A 16,890-nucleotide genomic window follows, 5' to 3' on the forward strand; every position below is an offset into this window, starting at 1 on the left:
ATTGAAAAATGTGAACTCACTGTACATTGTCAAATATTTATTCCAGAGCTTTACCCCCTTATCGTCTTTGATCCATTTATGTACCACTTGTTTAAAATTACTCAAAGAATGTTTAACATTATCACAAGTGAAAAGGAAAGACATGAAAACTATACAAGTCAGTTGAACAAACATCATCAAAAGAGAGCTCTATATTACAATATATACACAAGTAGATTCACATTCACATAAATGGTAAATCTATTTCTAGAGTTTACATAAAGGAATTTAGCTCTCTCATTTCTCATATCTAACATCATATGTATATAAATTTAAAATGTAATTAACAATTCTGAATTTAAAGTAAACGGCTTGTACTATGTACTAGAATTGAATCCCCTTCACACAAAGATGTTTTGTGATAAGTTTGGTTGCAATTAGTACAAAAATGTAAAATTAAACAGACAGACAGATGAACAGCTATACAAATAGACAATGGACGAATCGTAATCAGAAAAGCTCACACTGAATCAATTGTTCATGTGAGATAAAAATGCTCAAAGGATATGTAATGCTTCTTATCCTGAAAGTGCAAAGCTGTGCTTGTTCTCTAAATATTATGAGGCTTAATTTATGTTTTTGTTTTTTTTTAAACACAGATGAAACCTGTGCTTTTAAAAGACTTTGTCCTACATTAAAAAAGTTCCGTTATCAATTATCCTGTTGCATTACCAAGAAAAACTTTTGACCCCATTTGACCAAATACATGTAGAATCGAAAACATATGGCAATGGTTATTTTAAGCTGAAGGCAAAGAAATAGACACACGGATAGATAAAATATTAAGTCAGAAGGACAACATAATAAGTTCCCCCCCCCCTTTTAAATAAATTTTAGGATCTCATTTACAAGATTGCATCTGAAATATTTCAACAAGAGGCCCAGGGCCCACATCGCTCTCTTGAGTACTTTGGCTAGGAAAAAGCAAAAAAAAATATCATTTCAGTATTGAAAAGTTCAGAAGTATAAATATGACCAATCGCAGCTTTGCTGTTTTCAAGAAAAAAGATTTTTAAAGATTTTCCAATGTATTCCTTGTAAAACTTTGATCCCCATTGTGGCCTAACTTTACCCCCTAGGGTCATGATTTGAACAAACTTGAATTTACACTACTTGAGGATGCTTCCATATAATTATGCCCAATCATGGCATTGCTGTTCTTGAGAACAAGATTTTTAAAGATTTTCCCTATGTAGCCCTTCATTTGAATAGACTTGAACCCCCTTTACCCAAGAATACTTTATGGCAAGTTTGGTTGAAATTGGCCCAGTGGTTTTTGAGAAGATGAAAATCTGAAAAGTTTACAAGAACAACAGCGACAGACAAATTCGATCAGAAAAGCTCACTTGAGCCTTCGGCTTAGGTGAGCTAAAAATGTAAATGTACCATTTTTTCAAAATTAACTAAAATATACATCTGGGTTTTCCTCTTCCTCTGTTAGAATCCGCTGAAGATGCTCTGGCACTGCAGAAAGGTCGTCATCATTTTCAAGTGACTCTTGAGCATACTTCGGAATCTTTGAGAGGCCCCAAACAGCTCCTGTTCTTGAGTAGTTTCGTGGGTTGTTTGATGTCTCATCTAAGGTTTTGAGAAAATTCTCCCACCACGCAATATCTTCTTCTGACATCATATTTTTCCAAATCTTCATGTTCTTTCTGAGATTAGGGATGTCAATTTTTTCAAATGTTGCATTTAACACGGCGGGTTGTCTTGTTGGCATGCTGACAGAGCCATCTGATTTTTGATTAAAAAAGCTTCCATGCAGTGCTTTCCAACAATGGTCAACATTTTTGCGATAATAAATGTTGATATCCCCAGTTTCCTCATTCAGTCTGTATCTGAAATGAATATAAATATAGAAATTTTAATTTGTTTTCCTTTCGAAAAAGTAAGAGTTTAGATGTCAACTATGTTAAATGTTCCAAGAATGGCACAGTGGTTAAAGCATTTGCTCCGGAGTCGCAGAGAAAGGAGTTGATTCTTGCATTGCAGGTTCTGGATGGAAATTGAAAATGCAATCTTATTACCTTCTTTATATGTTTAAAATCTTCATTTGTTAACAAAGTTACTGTATACATGTAGGAAAGGTAATATAGAAATCCTTACTAGATACGACTGTGCCATACTCAGTACCAATTATAATCTGTGTGTCAAGTGACTCATACTAAAATAGAATTGTTCAGCTGAATTTTTAAATGATGCTAGTGCAAGGTCATATGCATGTTTTAAAGGAAAAAAAAAGATGCACATTAAGAAAGGTTTACATCGTCTCCGAAAAGTGCTGGGAGGTAGTTAGTGCTATTTGGGAAGTACTAGCAAATCTGCCAAAAATGTGTACAATAGCTAAGAATCCCTACTTCGCTTTATTTTTGTTATGAATAAAGTTATGAAATCATCAGCTCCATGCACTTTTTAAAATAAACATTATATAAGCAATTGATAATCCATAATTCAGCTCAAACAGACTAGTCTATGCCCTTGCACTTTTGGGGCTCATTAGGAATATTCTCATCATGAAAGCAATATTCTTTATATTCCCTGTTGCTATGCAGCCTCATAGCAACTAGATAAATTGATATACATGTATCTATATAATTGTTTTTAAAAAATCCGTTTGTTTTATTGATTAAATTTATAAATTGACAATGGTTACATATTTATTTAAGGATTTTTGTAATTATTAAACCAGTGAATCTACTCCTCTGGATCACTTGTGCCGCGTCACACCAAGGCTAGTGACGTCATTTATGGCACAAGAGTAAGGTCTTATTACTTGGCAGTATTGTTATCAAATATTGTGATTTTTCAGGATTTTATAAATAATCAATAAAATAAATCAATGCAATTTGTTTTTTATATATATTAGGGATGTCAACGAATAGTCGACTATTCGACTGTCAGTCGAATGGACCGACGATCGAATAATGAAACGACATTAGAATATTATAATTTAAAAAATGCAATTAAAGAGTGATAACGATATGGAATTTTCATTACAAAATTGAGAAACCGTCTTTCCTCGAAGACAATTGATAAGATAATTTTCCTCTATAAAAAACTTGATTTTCCGTGTGTGTATAGAAAGTAGAGTAATTATAAATGCTTCATTACCGCGAGAATTATCTATCAGTTACTGCTTGTGTTGTTTTTGTAATAAATCAGCCATCAATATATTTACTGGGCTTTGTTTGTAAAATAATTAATTGGACTTGATTTTATACGTTGTACCAATTATCTTTTATTTTAAGATTGCTCAAATGCAAGGAACAAACCATAGCTGTGATATGTTTTGACGCTAATTATTAAAACAATTCGCTTGCATTTTTAAACTGTTAATAATTAAGGACATTCTGATAGCCAGAGCAATCAATTAATGAATAAGCAGTTACTAACTGTTTAATAATTTAACAACCACCTGGCGTTTGGAAAGTGTGAAATTACCCCCCCCCCCCAATTTATTTCATAATAAGCTTTAAAAAATATCGGCTAGCAATTTTTGAATGCTCACTCTGCATGTACAGACCAATTTATGAATTCGATTGATGGGGAAATCATAAATTTTGGAGAATTAGATTTCTAATTTTTTTTTTTCAAATAATCATGCTATCAAACGTTACGTTGCATTAATTCTTATGTTACTTTTTAAACATATTTAAGTAAAAGGGTTTTTGAGTTATAAATACGTCAAGTACCAGTGAAGTTGGAAATAAAATTTTATTTTCAGAAAATGTTCCGAATAATCGACTATCGTTCGAATAATGGAATCGACTAAGGAAAATAAATATTTTGACATCCCTAATATATATATATATATATATATATATATATATATATATATATATATATATATATATATATATATATGCATCATCATGTGGTTAAATTGAATGTTGTTGTTTGTTAATGTTTTTATTACATCACAATTAAACTTCCCATATGTGACCTCAGACCCTCTGTAACATATTATGTGAGTTTGAATCCCGCTGTGGGACGTGGAATCAGGCCTTTGGATGAGATTATATAAACTGAAGTATCGTGTCTCAGTAGGTGCTGGTACGACAAAAGACCCCTCACTGCTCAAAGTTCTTAAGTGCCAAGTACAGATCCATATTTGCTGCCCTCCACCGGCAAGTGGTGGCATCTCATAATGAGTGAAAATTCTCAAAGGGACGTTGAGCAACAAACATTCAAACATATCAACAACTGCAGATTAAGATTGATTCTTAGACAATACAATAATTAAATACCTGAATGTATTTGTCCTTGTGTGATGTTTAACACCTCTTAGATGAGGACTTAACCAACCCGAGATATCAAAACAACTTCCGAGCTCTTCTGCATCATAGAGAATGTTGCTAAGTACTGGTAAAGTTGTAGCATCCTTATGCCTCAAATGGTCTGCGATAACACTAAACATTTGGTCTATATCTTCTTGTGTATGGCCCACATGTAGAAAAGATAACTGAACCTGTGAAAAGTTTATATCAGTATTTAATATTTCTAGTCCATCAGATACTTTGCTTGTTGTAAAGATATGTCAATACAAGAGGTCCATGGGCAACAACGCTCACCCGAGTTACTTTGGCCCTGCTGACCTGCATCAGATCCCCCCCCCCTCCTCCAAGAAGATTTTTATAGATTTTTTATTAATACATGTATTTCAATCTAAACTTTGAAACTATGATTCCGTATCTTGGCTCCAGCCTACCCCCCAAGGCTTGATTTGAACAATTTAGAATCTATACTAACTAAGAAACCTTCCAAATAAGTTTCAGCTCTTTTGGACAACTGTTTCTTGAGAAGATTTTTTAATGACTGCACTCTATTTTTGCCGTTTGTTGATTATCTCCACTTGAAAGTAGGCTTGGCCCTTCATTTTAACAATTAGGTATTCCCTTCAAATAGTGATGCGTTGTACAAACTTTGGTTAAAATTAATCCAGTGGTTCTTGAGAAGAAGTTTAAAATGTTAAAGTCTACAGATTGGCAGAAGGATGAACACCAGACACCAGGTGATCAGAAAAGCCCACTTGAGCTTTCAGCTCAGGTGAGCTAAAAAACTTTACATTCAGTGCATTAAAATCTGCTTATGTATTGTGTATAGTTAATGAAATTACCTCGTAAAAAATCCGTCTTCTGACTAACAGTTCCAAGAAAGAGAGTACATACTTGTTTTTGTTCTCCCTAAAGCAGTTGTCTGCTTGAAGATGCAGAACAGGTGGCAATGGTTTTCCCTATTAAAGAAGGTTTTTTAAATTTATAAGAAGTTGAACAATTTAATCAAAGCAGTTGTATGTAGAAACATAGATTGTCATACTAAATTATAATATATTTCAATACCTTTGAATGATTCCAAAGAACTTTAAGAAGAACATTCAGTGTTAGATTGGAATCATGCTTATACTGGTGGAAATCTGTGTACAGAATCTTCTTATTGCGGCTATGGCTTAGGACCCCAGTCACGTGAACATTTGTCTTGTAGCTGCGAATTCCTACAGTTGCAAAATATAAAAAAAATTCCAATACGATATAAGAATTTACAATATACTTTATCAATTCACAGTAATAAGTTACAAGAAGTATTTGATTTGAAATTAATAATTGTAAAAACAATACTAGCTAAATCCTTACAAAAATATTGACCTCTGTAAAGGAGAAACTTAAGATGTACTGTTCTACAGTATAATAAAGAAGTGCTGTAAATCACATGTGGATTGATCTTTCTCAAAAATTATAAAGAACTTTTAGAAAATTTAAATTCACCAATTTTTTCTTAAGTCGGTAAGATCAAAACAATCATATTTCCTCAACTTTATAGAACCATTCCTCACAATAAATAAAAAAGTAGCTTTTTTATATTACAGACAACTGCTTTTTCAATAAAGAAGGAAATAGTTAATTTTGTATCTGGGGACAGGTCATGACCTATGACCTATCATTGGGTCGTATTTTGGCTGATTGTGTGTCATACCAATGGTTAGGCCTTTGGTTTTTGATATTAAATTTGAAAGGGGGGGGGGGATTTATGTGTACATGTAACTGAACTTATAACTTACATTGGGATATGTAATTAACCCCACCCCCAGTGATTTGTACCTTTGAACCATTAAGTAGACCCAACTGCTGCCTCCTTATAATTTTGAGAACCCTTTGCTTTACAGGTATCAAACATAGAACACTGGTAATTGCTAGAAACATTGTAAAAGAAATTAATGAAAGTTGAACAAGAAAAAAAAATATTGGTTAAAAATTTTGAGTTATACTGGTTTATAGTTGATATGACCTTTAGTGCTGACACTAGTTGATGCGAGTGTATATGTTTAACAAAACTCTTAGAAGTAATCTCTATAGTTAGAGGAGTTTTAAAGAGGATTTGCTGTACCATATTGGCATTAACATGTAGTTTAAAAGTTTCTTGATATTTATAGTAATACATACCTTACTTTGTCTTCCCTTGAAATGGGGAATGTTTGTTTTAGATTGATCCATTCCATCTATGATTAAGCTAAGGTACTTGTCTGGCCTGCGTCTGCTTACAACCTTTCTCCTATAATATGCTGTCTTTTCCTTCCTAGATTAAAACATAAAAATTCTCACAATCAAATCAACAAAAAACAGATACATGCATATACCAATACAAGACTGCATACAGTATAAGCATATAAATATAAAGGTTCTTAATTATTTTTAATGTATTTTAAGCACTGGATTTGAATAAAAAGTAAGTCTGGTAAATAATAGCATTTATTTAAGAAATAAATAATAAGTTTCAAAAGTTCACAGGGAAATGAACTTGGTTGGTCACAGAAGCCTGAAGGGCTTCCCGGTAAACTTGATCACATATCAACCAATGTCATTTCCCTGTGAACATTTAGTCCCCTCTCAACAAAGTTGAAGGGGATATAGTAATGCACTGGTGTGTGAGAGAGTGAATGAGTGCATGCATAATACACAGATACATATTTGGGGATTGATGTGCTAATTTTGAAGGGGATGCTCCACTTTTCTGTGTCCTTGTTAACCTCTTTATTTCTTACTTATATAAATTAATACTTTAATAGAAATATTACAAGATCAACTTCTCATATCACTATGTTATGACAAGCAATGGCCTAAAATTATTTAAACAATGAAATGCTTTCTTTGGTTGTAAGTATGGATCATGGGAATAAATATTGCAGCTAAATTGCAGAACTAGATGTGTCGTAACGCCATTAATCCCCCCGCAGGCAGCCAAAATTTGAAATGCCATATTTAGTTTTTAATAATTTGCTCATTTTTTTTTCCAAGTTCAAGGGGCATAACTAGCATGTTAACCTTATTAAGGTGGCTTTATGCTTCGATGCTTATACTTTTTTATGACACTGCGTAACAAGATGGCAATTTAAATGTTTGGTGAAATTGTTTGTACATGTATAGATCGATTTGGCCAACTATTATCATTTCATTAGAAATTTCATAAGATATTAGTAGTACATATATTAAGTGGATATAAATATTAATTCATGAAAGTTTCATAGCTTCAACATTTAAATGTTGCAATCAAATTCAGGATATTTCTGTTTATAATCACAACAATCTCTATTTTTAGCTAATCTTACTACTGGATTTAAAGAGATAAATTCTTTATATATTATATATGTGATGTCAAATGAGTAGTATTTAATTAAATGTCCGTATCAGTTAAGGCCTACAAACCTTCAAAGGAAGATTCTTTTGGGTTTAGAAAAAAAAGTGCATTTTTAATACTGTTTAAACCATTCTTCAAACAACGGGAATACCTAATACTAGGCAGGCATCTAATGAGTAAAAAAAAATACCCATTTTTTCAAGTTTTCTATCCCTGTAATCACTATCTATTTAGTTATCAATTTGGTTACAGAACTGTTATGAATTTTACAACTTTTAATACAATGACCTTGAACTTGCCAGAATGACTTTTGGTCAATCTCTGTACCAGGTATAAGCTTCCAATGATTCTATAATATAAATTAATAATCCAGACAAGATTGCTTAGACAGACAGCTAGACAGACAGACAGACAGGCAGATGGCAAGGTGATTCCTAAATACATGCACCTCCAAACTTTGTTAAAAGGGTGGAGGTATAATGAATGTACATGTACCATTAAATTCTATTGATGCTGTTCACATTTTTCGAAAGAAATATATATACTTACATTTGCCTGTGAAGATGATCTTGTTTCTTAGTCAATATGCTTCTTTTTTTCTCTGGATTCAATTGTTTATGCAACTCCCTGTCAAGTTTATCACATGTTGTACATCTTGTGAATAAGCTACTCTGAAAATTAACAAATGAATTTCTAAGCTTATTGACACACCAATAAAATAAGTATACAGGTACATTTACAATAATGAAAGCACATTGTTAATTTAAGGGGGGGGGGGGGAGGGGGTGCTCAAAAGTAACTGAACCATAAATTTTAAAAAAAAGTAAGCATAAACTACTAGTATATAATAAAGTACTTGATATGTTACATTTTTTCTAGTAGTTCACGTACATTTAAAATATAGGTCACCCGTCGAACAATAATAATTGGTTTGTTTTCTTTAAATGCTAAAAAATTTAACCTCATTAACTTCAATATAAATTTGGTTAATTATTTCACAAATTCCTATGATATTGAACATGTTGAATATTATAATATGTTTTGAAATTGACTTTGGTGTGCATAAATCAATGCAATTATTCAACTAAACTAAATTAAAGATACATCTGTATGTAATATATCATATTTAGCACTGAGTTCTGTTAATATTGCACTTCTCAAATTTGAATTGTGTTTAAAAATAGTCTAAGAATGCAGTCTTATCAATATCATTAAAGCTGCATCATGTTTTAAGTGTGAGCCAATAAAAATTACATATGTAATTTCTATACGGAGACCAGATTTGTTTCTCTTACCAGTTTTATTCTTACATGCGAGTAATGATCATTCCAGATGTTCAAAAAGGTTTGGTGTGATACACACTCTTTATCATCCAGCTCCATTTCCATTTTATATGCTTGATATATTTCATTCTTACGAAGTCCAAAAGGAAGCCAGATCTCTTGAACATGCGGAGGATTCTCTCCCCTTGATGCTACATTCTCTCCAAACCAATTCAGTGCTTCCATTTTTTTCTCTCCCAGTGATGCTTGTCGATGACGTGGAACTTCTTTTTTCATCCATATCCTCCTTTGTCTATAGAAGACGGATTTTGAAAGACCATGGGCAATTAACCAGCTCCTGAGGCAGACAGAATGACCCCTTAACTTGAAGACAAATTTTCCTCTCCTTAAACTTTGGAAAACTTCAAATTTTTTTCTGAACCAATGTGTCGTGTCCTTTGGATTTAAACTCCATAATGCATAATGGCACTCCTCAGCTACGTTAAGGAGGTTGGATCCTGCCATCAAAAGTAATGAGCATTTTTTATCAAGTATATTTTTAGAATTTAGACACATAGCTTATTTAAAAATCAAAACAAAAAATGGAGGTCAATGCGCTTCTTTTGGCGCTACAGAGCATTTAGTTTGACCTTTTTGCACCCTAAATACGTCTTACATATAAACCAATTTTAAAAGTTTTTCCTCCAATATTTTTTATTCAAATAAATTATGGGAACAAACACAGTCTTATGTCATCTTGAATAGACACATTAAAATTTGTGACAATGAAAAACATTTTCAAATTACTCCGCATGTTCAATAATTTGACCTTTTTGCACTCAGAAAATTTCATTTTTCTGGCATTAAAAATTTAACAAGCAAAAATGTCATTTGAAAGTAATGACATTTTACTGAATTTAAGAAGAATAGTTTAAAGTATCTTATATATTCAGAAAAGAAAATTAAAAGTGGGGGTCTATGATGTTAATTTTTAGATATTTCTAAAATAGTGCTAATTTAAAGCTGAAAAAAGGGATATTTTTTTTCTTGACTTTCACAATATATTTGCTATATTTATCAAATATGATGATAGAATTCATGACAGTTTATTTAGTATATAATTTAGGACCAGTATAAAACAGTTCACTGCACAAAATAACTCTGTGTGCAGACTGCATGGAAAAATAGGAATTCAAACTTAACATACTTTAAATACTTGGAAAGAGAAAAAATGATCATTTTCTTCTAAAAAACCTTCCGCCACAAAATATAGTTCCTCACTTTATTCTTTTGGTATGGAATTTAATCATGGAGTTTTAACTGAATATAGTTTAATTGGCATTGTAGAATCCAAAAATATTGTAAGAATTAAAACTTTATGCAGAATGTTTGAAATATAGGTTAAGATATAAATCTGCTCAAAAGCTCAGGAGCGAACCTCGTTAAGGAAGGCCTGAGTTCACATTTGTGATGCACTGTATGGGAAGTTTCATTGTGACGTCATTAAAAATTTCACAAGCAACAAAAATCTATTTAACTACATGATAATGCATAAATGAAAACTTGCATTCATTTATTTTATCAATTATTTATAAAAGAATGTAAAATCAGAACATTTGATAACAATACTGCCGAGTAATTAGAAGCAAATCTTATGTCAGAAATGACGTCACTAACCTTGACTTAACGCAGTACAAGTGATCCAGAGGAGTGGATCCATTGGTTTAATAATTACAAAAATGCTTAAATAAATATAAAACCATCGCAAATGTTTAAATCTAATCAATAAAATTGAAAGTCAATAATTTATTTGAAACACATATGTAGATTATTATTTTATCTAGGTGCTATGGAGCCGCACAACGACAGAGAATGTCAAGAATATTGCTAACACGATAATTATATTCCTAATTAACCTCAAAAGTGCAAGGGCATAGACTACACTGTTTGTGCTGAAATACGGAATATCAATTGCATATATCATGTATATTTTAAAAAGTGCTGGGAGCTGATTATGGTCGGTGTAGCATTATATTTATTCATGACAGAATTAAAGCAAAGTAGGAATTTTTAGCTATTGCGCAGCTAGGTTAAGGACTCCCATATATACGTCAGTATATGCAGAGGTTCGGGAAAGCTATTATGACGTCACGTTAAATCAATACAAATGAATCTCGATGAATAAATGCTGTATGTTCTTTTTAAAACCCACTAAATACTTTCGTTTCTTATAAATATTATAAAGATAAATGGGTGTGCAATTTATCTTGCCATAATAGCGCTTAGCGTAAGTAGAATGAAAGCCAGCTTGATTTCGCTGTACTTACTAAGATGACGTCATTTCTTAGTTTGACACGCAGTTTCTCTGTACTTGAGGCGTGGATCAAGCTTTTATCGTAGCTTGTAAAAATAAAAATAGATACGAAACACGCGTAGTCGGACCAAAAGAAAGACATATCCTGAAATATATTAGTCCACATTTTACTGTCAAACTAAATTGATAATGTGTAGACTTTATATAAAGCCGTAGGGAGCACATTTGTACAGTAACATGCTAGAATGACAGGTCCAGCCCCTCGAAAATATCAAAAGTTCAACGATATCCGCTTCACTATAAATTCCGAATTTTTAAACATGTGTAGCTATTATACCTACTATTCTGAAAGGTGCTGGGAGCTGGTTGTGCATTGTTTATTTATTCTGTAATGTAACATCATTTCAATGCGTATTACATTTTTGTCTGGAGTTTATAGAAAGACAGCTAAATTTTAAACAATTCTCGAGCATGAGGAAGTTGCTCCCAGCACTTTTCGTGTTAAGGAATTTGTCTCAAAGAAAACACAATCAATTTCATAGCGGAAAGATACCCGTATATCGTTGAACTTTTACGATCTTTGTAGTGGTACATATATCTTATAATTTTAAACCTGTCACGTGACAAACAGCTGATGTAAGCGATGTCGCTTTGGCCGAACTCAGCAGAGACTCGATATATATACACGTGCAAACACCACAATTTACATTTATCAAAAGTAATGCTGTTAAAAAAAAAATATTAAAATTGTATTCATTTTCCCTGAATATATTAAGGCGTATATCTCATGGGCGTCCTTAACCTAGCTGCGTGTACGCATTTTCAGCAAAATTACGAGCATTTCCGAAGCAGTTCAAACTAGCTCCCAGCACTTTTCGGGTAGCAGATGTAAATCTTTTTTAATGTGTAACAATTTTTCTCTCCAAAAACATGCGTATGCCCTTGCACTAGTGTCATTTTCTACATTCAGCTTATCAATTCTATTTTTATACCAGTCACGTGACACACAGCTGATACATGCGATATAAATGGTACTGTGTGCGGACCCAAACCTATCCATTATGGATATCTATATTACCTTTCCTACATGTAAACAGTTACTTTGTTATAAAGATTTTTAAAAATAATACATTTTAAGAAGGTACTTAGATCGCATTTTTCATTTCCTTCCTTAACATAGCTGAGTCCTCTATCATCTCTTTAGAGTAAAATGTCCTACCTGTGCATCTCTTTGGACAATCACACTGCTCTGCAGTGGCCTTTTTCAGTGTAGCTTTCGATGTTTTTTCTTTTGAAGCTTTAAAGACCATTCACCTGAAATATATTATAAAGGTTTCCAGTGCCAACAAAAATATACATAGACTATTTTATAGCCAGTAATTTTCACATGAATGAAATAAGAATAATTTATGAAACAAGTTCAAAGAAGAAATAATACACACTCTTATAGTAAAACTATCAAGAAGCTTATGATGCATCATGGCAGACTTTATAAACACGCTTTGCTAGCAAAAATATTTTTCATGGAAATAGAAAACAATTTGCCTGAAAAAAATAGTCATTACTTAATAAAAATCAAAGACCATTATTAATAATATAAATAAATGCAAAACAATTCGAAATACATGAAAATGCAGGTCAAGAGAACAATTTGGTCATTCTTGCACCATAAACTCAACACTGAAACTCTTACAAAAATATCCCCCCTTAAAATTGTCAAAGTTAGCGTAAATCATAGTTTCTTCGAGAAAATGTAAAAATGTACAAAATCTACAAAATCTCTAGAATCCAGGAGCTTAAGGGGGCTTCACCCCCTGGACCCACTGGGGGCCTCAAGGCAGCCCCAGACCCCCTGACTACTTTTTCGCACCCCCTCTTACTTCAATTCCTGGATCCGCGCCTGGATATATCTGCCAAACCGTATTTGGCATTGACATCCAAATTCCAAATTGAAAGAACAGAAAAAGTGAAATTAATAAAAATATCATAAATAATGTTTAAACAAGTTTTTTTTTCTATGTCGTAGAGATAAAATACTAATATTAAGATCAAACTAAATTAAACTTATAAGCTGTTGAACAGATGATCAATCCTCCAGTATGATTTTTACAATATATTTGGAACCCCCAGTGAGCTGTGTCTAATCTGCCTGTGTAAATGGGTGGAGTTTCATTCAAATCCAAGCTAACAAATAACATACCAACATGTAGGCACGTGTATAATCTACTAGAAGTTTTAATCAAATTACGTTTTTACTGGTATTTCACATGTATCTGTATTGTGCAGACACGTGTTGTTGCGTTCTATTTACATAACAATGCAATAAAGGTGAATTTTCGCGATCATTTACTTCTTTGATCCGCGCCTCTTATGTATACGCAGACAAATTTTTCTATTAATTAGAAAAACGAGATGTAACGCCTGTAAGGTAATTAATTATATTGAATAACATATTAATGAATAAGAGTTATAATTTATTGGTATTTTAAACTTGTTAAAGTATTCTTTTATAGACGGAAACGATTTTCCGGTGTTCCATGTTGTTTTGGCGGATACCCATGGCAAGAAAACTCGTCCGGTAAAGCTTTGGCTTGAACTCAATAAAAGTGCAATTAACGCTGATCACTCAAATACCCATGATGAGAGTGATTCGAGACAACTGATGGCAACAGCTTTGAGAGGTGGATCTAGAGTTCTTCAGCTTCCCTTGTTGAAGTCAAAACTTCTAAATGTTATTAAATATCATTGTAAGTTTTTTTTTCTTTTTAAAATGCATATTTGGAATGGAATTTAATTAATGCTAGTCGTATTCAATTCAACCCACACAAATACTTATTTGAACTTTATGCCTATTATTTCAAGCAGTCCCGAACCCGACCTTCTTTTTCCCATATGTACACCGTCTCGCCACTGTAGGTCTTATCTGTTTCATATGCTCTAAACTGATTATCTTGATTCATTTAAAATATGAGAAAACCCAAATAAGAAGTTTATCAGAAAATCGGCATTTTTATTTTACATCAATCAAATAACACAAGCTATTTTCTACTCGGCACTTTGCCACACCAAAAAAAAAAATGTCCACTGTACCCGATATTTATTAAAAGAGAATTCTTGTTTTTTATAGATTTAATTTTCTTGCAGTTTCTTCTTTTTTTTTCAATTCAAATTATATGGAAACATTCTAGAAAGTAGAAAGGCCTCTAAATATTCAGTGATCAATTAGCCTGCTATTTTCATATTTGTTTAATTTCAATTTTTTATTTCTTTTTTTTTAATCGATTTTTATTTCAGAGTACAAAATATAAAGAACACCCCCCCCCCAAAAAAAAAGCAGAACAGAGATTGAAAGCCTCAGATTGTTCAGTTCCTGCTGTTAAGTTTAAACGTTTTAAATTTAGGATCCCTTCCTCAAAACTGCAGATATAGATAGCCTCGCACCGCGCTCATGGGAATATCAAAGATTAGCCTAAGGGTTAATTCCGCTTTGGTTATGTTCTGTCTAAATCTAAATCGGAGAAAATGCGCAGAATTTCTTTGGATGGTTCCCCAGGGGTATATAAGTGAGCAAGCATTCTACAGGGATTCCAAATTTTTGGGTTGTTCCAGGGATAAGATGTAGGTAAAATTTTAAGAACTATGGGGATTTTTTTTCTTTATACTACCACACAGTAACTTGAAGAAAGCTAAAGCCTATAGTTATCTATTAGAGTCTTTAATAAATTAGGGAAGTATGAAGTTAAATATTTTGGGGGAATTAAGAGTTAAGTCGACTGCAGTATTGTATTTTTACTGGCTGAATTTTATCACTGATGAAATTTCATTTAATTTGTTAATTAGAGATTAATACAAAATAAACCACCATCTCAAGTTATTTAAAACGTATTTTGATATACTGGAATCTATCATTTAATTTAAAATCAGTTGGTTTAAAGTTCAGTAAATTTTAGGTTAATTGTTCACAGTACCGTCTATACATCTTAGCGTTATTTTGAGTGCCATCCCGTTATACATTTATTATAATATATTTAGGTCAACTGTACTCTTGAAGTTTTATGGATGGCTCAAGGTATTTCCTTGGAGGATGTGGGGGTGTTCTATACAAAGTATTTTCATAGGCACTGCCAGGCAGAAGGTCTGGGGCTGCCTTGAGGTCTCTTAAAGGTCCAAGATGCTTCTAAATTTTGAATTTAAGTCATTGTTATCTTTTAATTAACCTCCATATATAGACATTTTAGTCTTAAGTATAAAATTTTCTTGAAAGGCTATTTTTGTAAAATAAAAACAGCAGATAATTTATTGCATCTTTTTTTCACAGTGGGCGAGGAAGATGGTTGTTTGGGGGGGGGGGGGGGGGGGGCAGGCAAAAATAAATAACTTGGTGACAAAGAAAAAAAAAAACTTAAATGGTAAAGGGGAGTATAGGGAAAATAACTTAACTATTTGGGTAGAGATACAAAGGATTAAGGTGGTGGGGCAACCTTTCTTTGAAAATATAATTCTAAACTGACATTGCTATAACAGCAAGTCAATTCTCAGAAATAAAATGGCACCCCAGCATACCACAGGCCTGATTAGAAAAATTTGTTCAAAAGCCATGCATATATAGATTACAATAAATTGCCTCTTTTTTATTAAATACAGGGTTTTCTGCAAAAATGTACAGGTACATGTATAGCCCCCAAGTCTGTCAACCAGCTTTATACCAGAGAGCTAGAACCACCTAATGTCTGAGAGAAATTGTCTTAAAATGGTTTTGGTATTAATCTAACCGTGAGAGGTCTGCATTGTAGAATATGACAATTTATAGGAAAACATTTCTCTTGTGATATAGATTGCTTGAAATCAAGTACAATCGTGAAAATTTGATTGTACAAAATTCCCAAAACTTGTATTAAATAATAACTGTAAATTCATCATTTCCCTAAAATTATTCACATATTCTAGGAGGAATGCTGTCCAAACTGTATTTTGGGGGAACAAAAATCTCAATTATTAATCATTATAACTTTAATTAATAGGTTACTTTTATCACCAGAACACAATTTCTAAAATACAAAATTTATCCAACACATTGATTTAATTAAAAATTGCATTTCTCTATGAAACCAGCTCTTTGACTGAAAGATGTGGTATATATAGTTCTAACAAGAGCAAGATTAATGCCACAATGTACATTCTTTCACATTGATACTTATATATATTAAACAAAAGAAAGTTTTTGAAAAGAATGACTTACTTTTTGATTTCTTCGGAGTACTGGTCATCAAGGTTTCAGTAAAGTGCACATTTCCAAACGGTTGTGAATCTGTTGAACTCCCACTTGTGTGCAAATCAGATGAAATAAGTGAAACCTCCTTGCTAATGCTATTGCTTTGTTCACTGAAATATTCATACAAATCTTCATCGCAAACGGTGGGCGCACGAATGGCAGGTGGTGTATCGTCGCGAAAAGAGAATATATCACCAGATGCATTATTTTGAGACACAGAATTAAAGGAATGTTCAAAATTTGATATTTCCTGTAATGATTTGTCAGCATGGTCAGTATAAATGTTAATATGATCTAAGGAAGACTCATATTCCTCTGCTTCAATGAGACAATCACCCATTTCTAGCTAAGTAACAAGTGTTACAAGCAACCTG

General features: G+C 32.5%; 1 pseudogene; it reads right to left on the reverse strand.

Annotated features, from left to right (window-relative positions):
* Positions 1-1,432: 1,432 nt before the first annotated feature.
* On the reverse strand, positions 1,433-16,856 carry LOC133199801 (uncharacterized; annotated as a pseudogene).
* Positions 16,857-16,890: the final 34 nt, after the last annotated feature.

The sequence above is a fragment of the Saccostrea echinata genome, unplaced genomic scaffold, assembly GCF_033153115.1.
Source record: "Saccostrea echinata isolate AGI-Se365-2 ecotype Australia unplaced genomic scaffold, CSIRO_AGI_Sech_v1 ptg000036l, whole genome shotgun sequence".
NCBI lineage: Eukaryota > Metazoa > Mollusca > Bivalvia > Ostreida > Ostreidae > Saccostrea > Saccostrea echinata.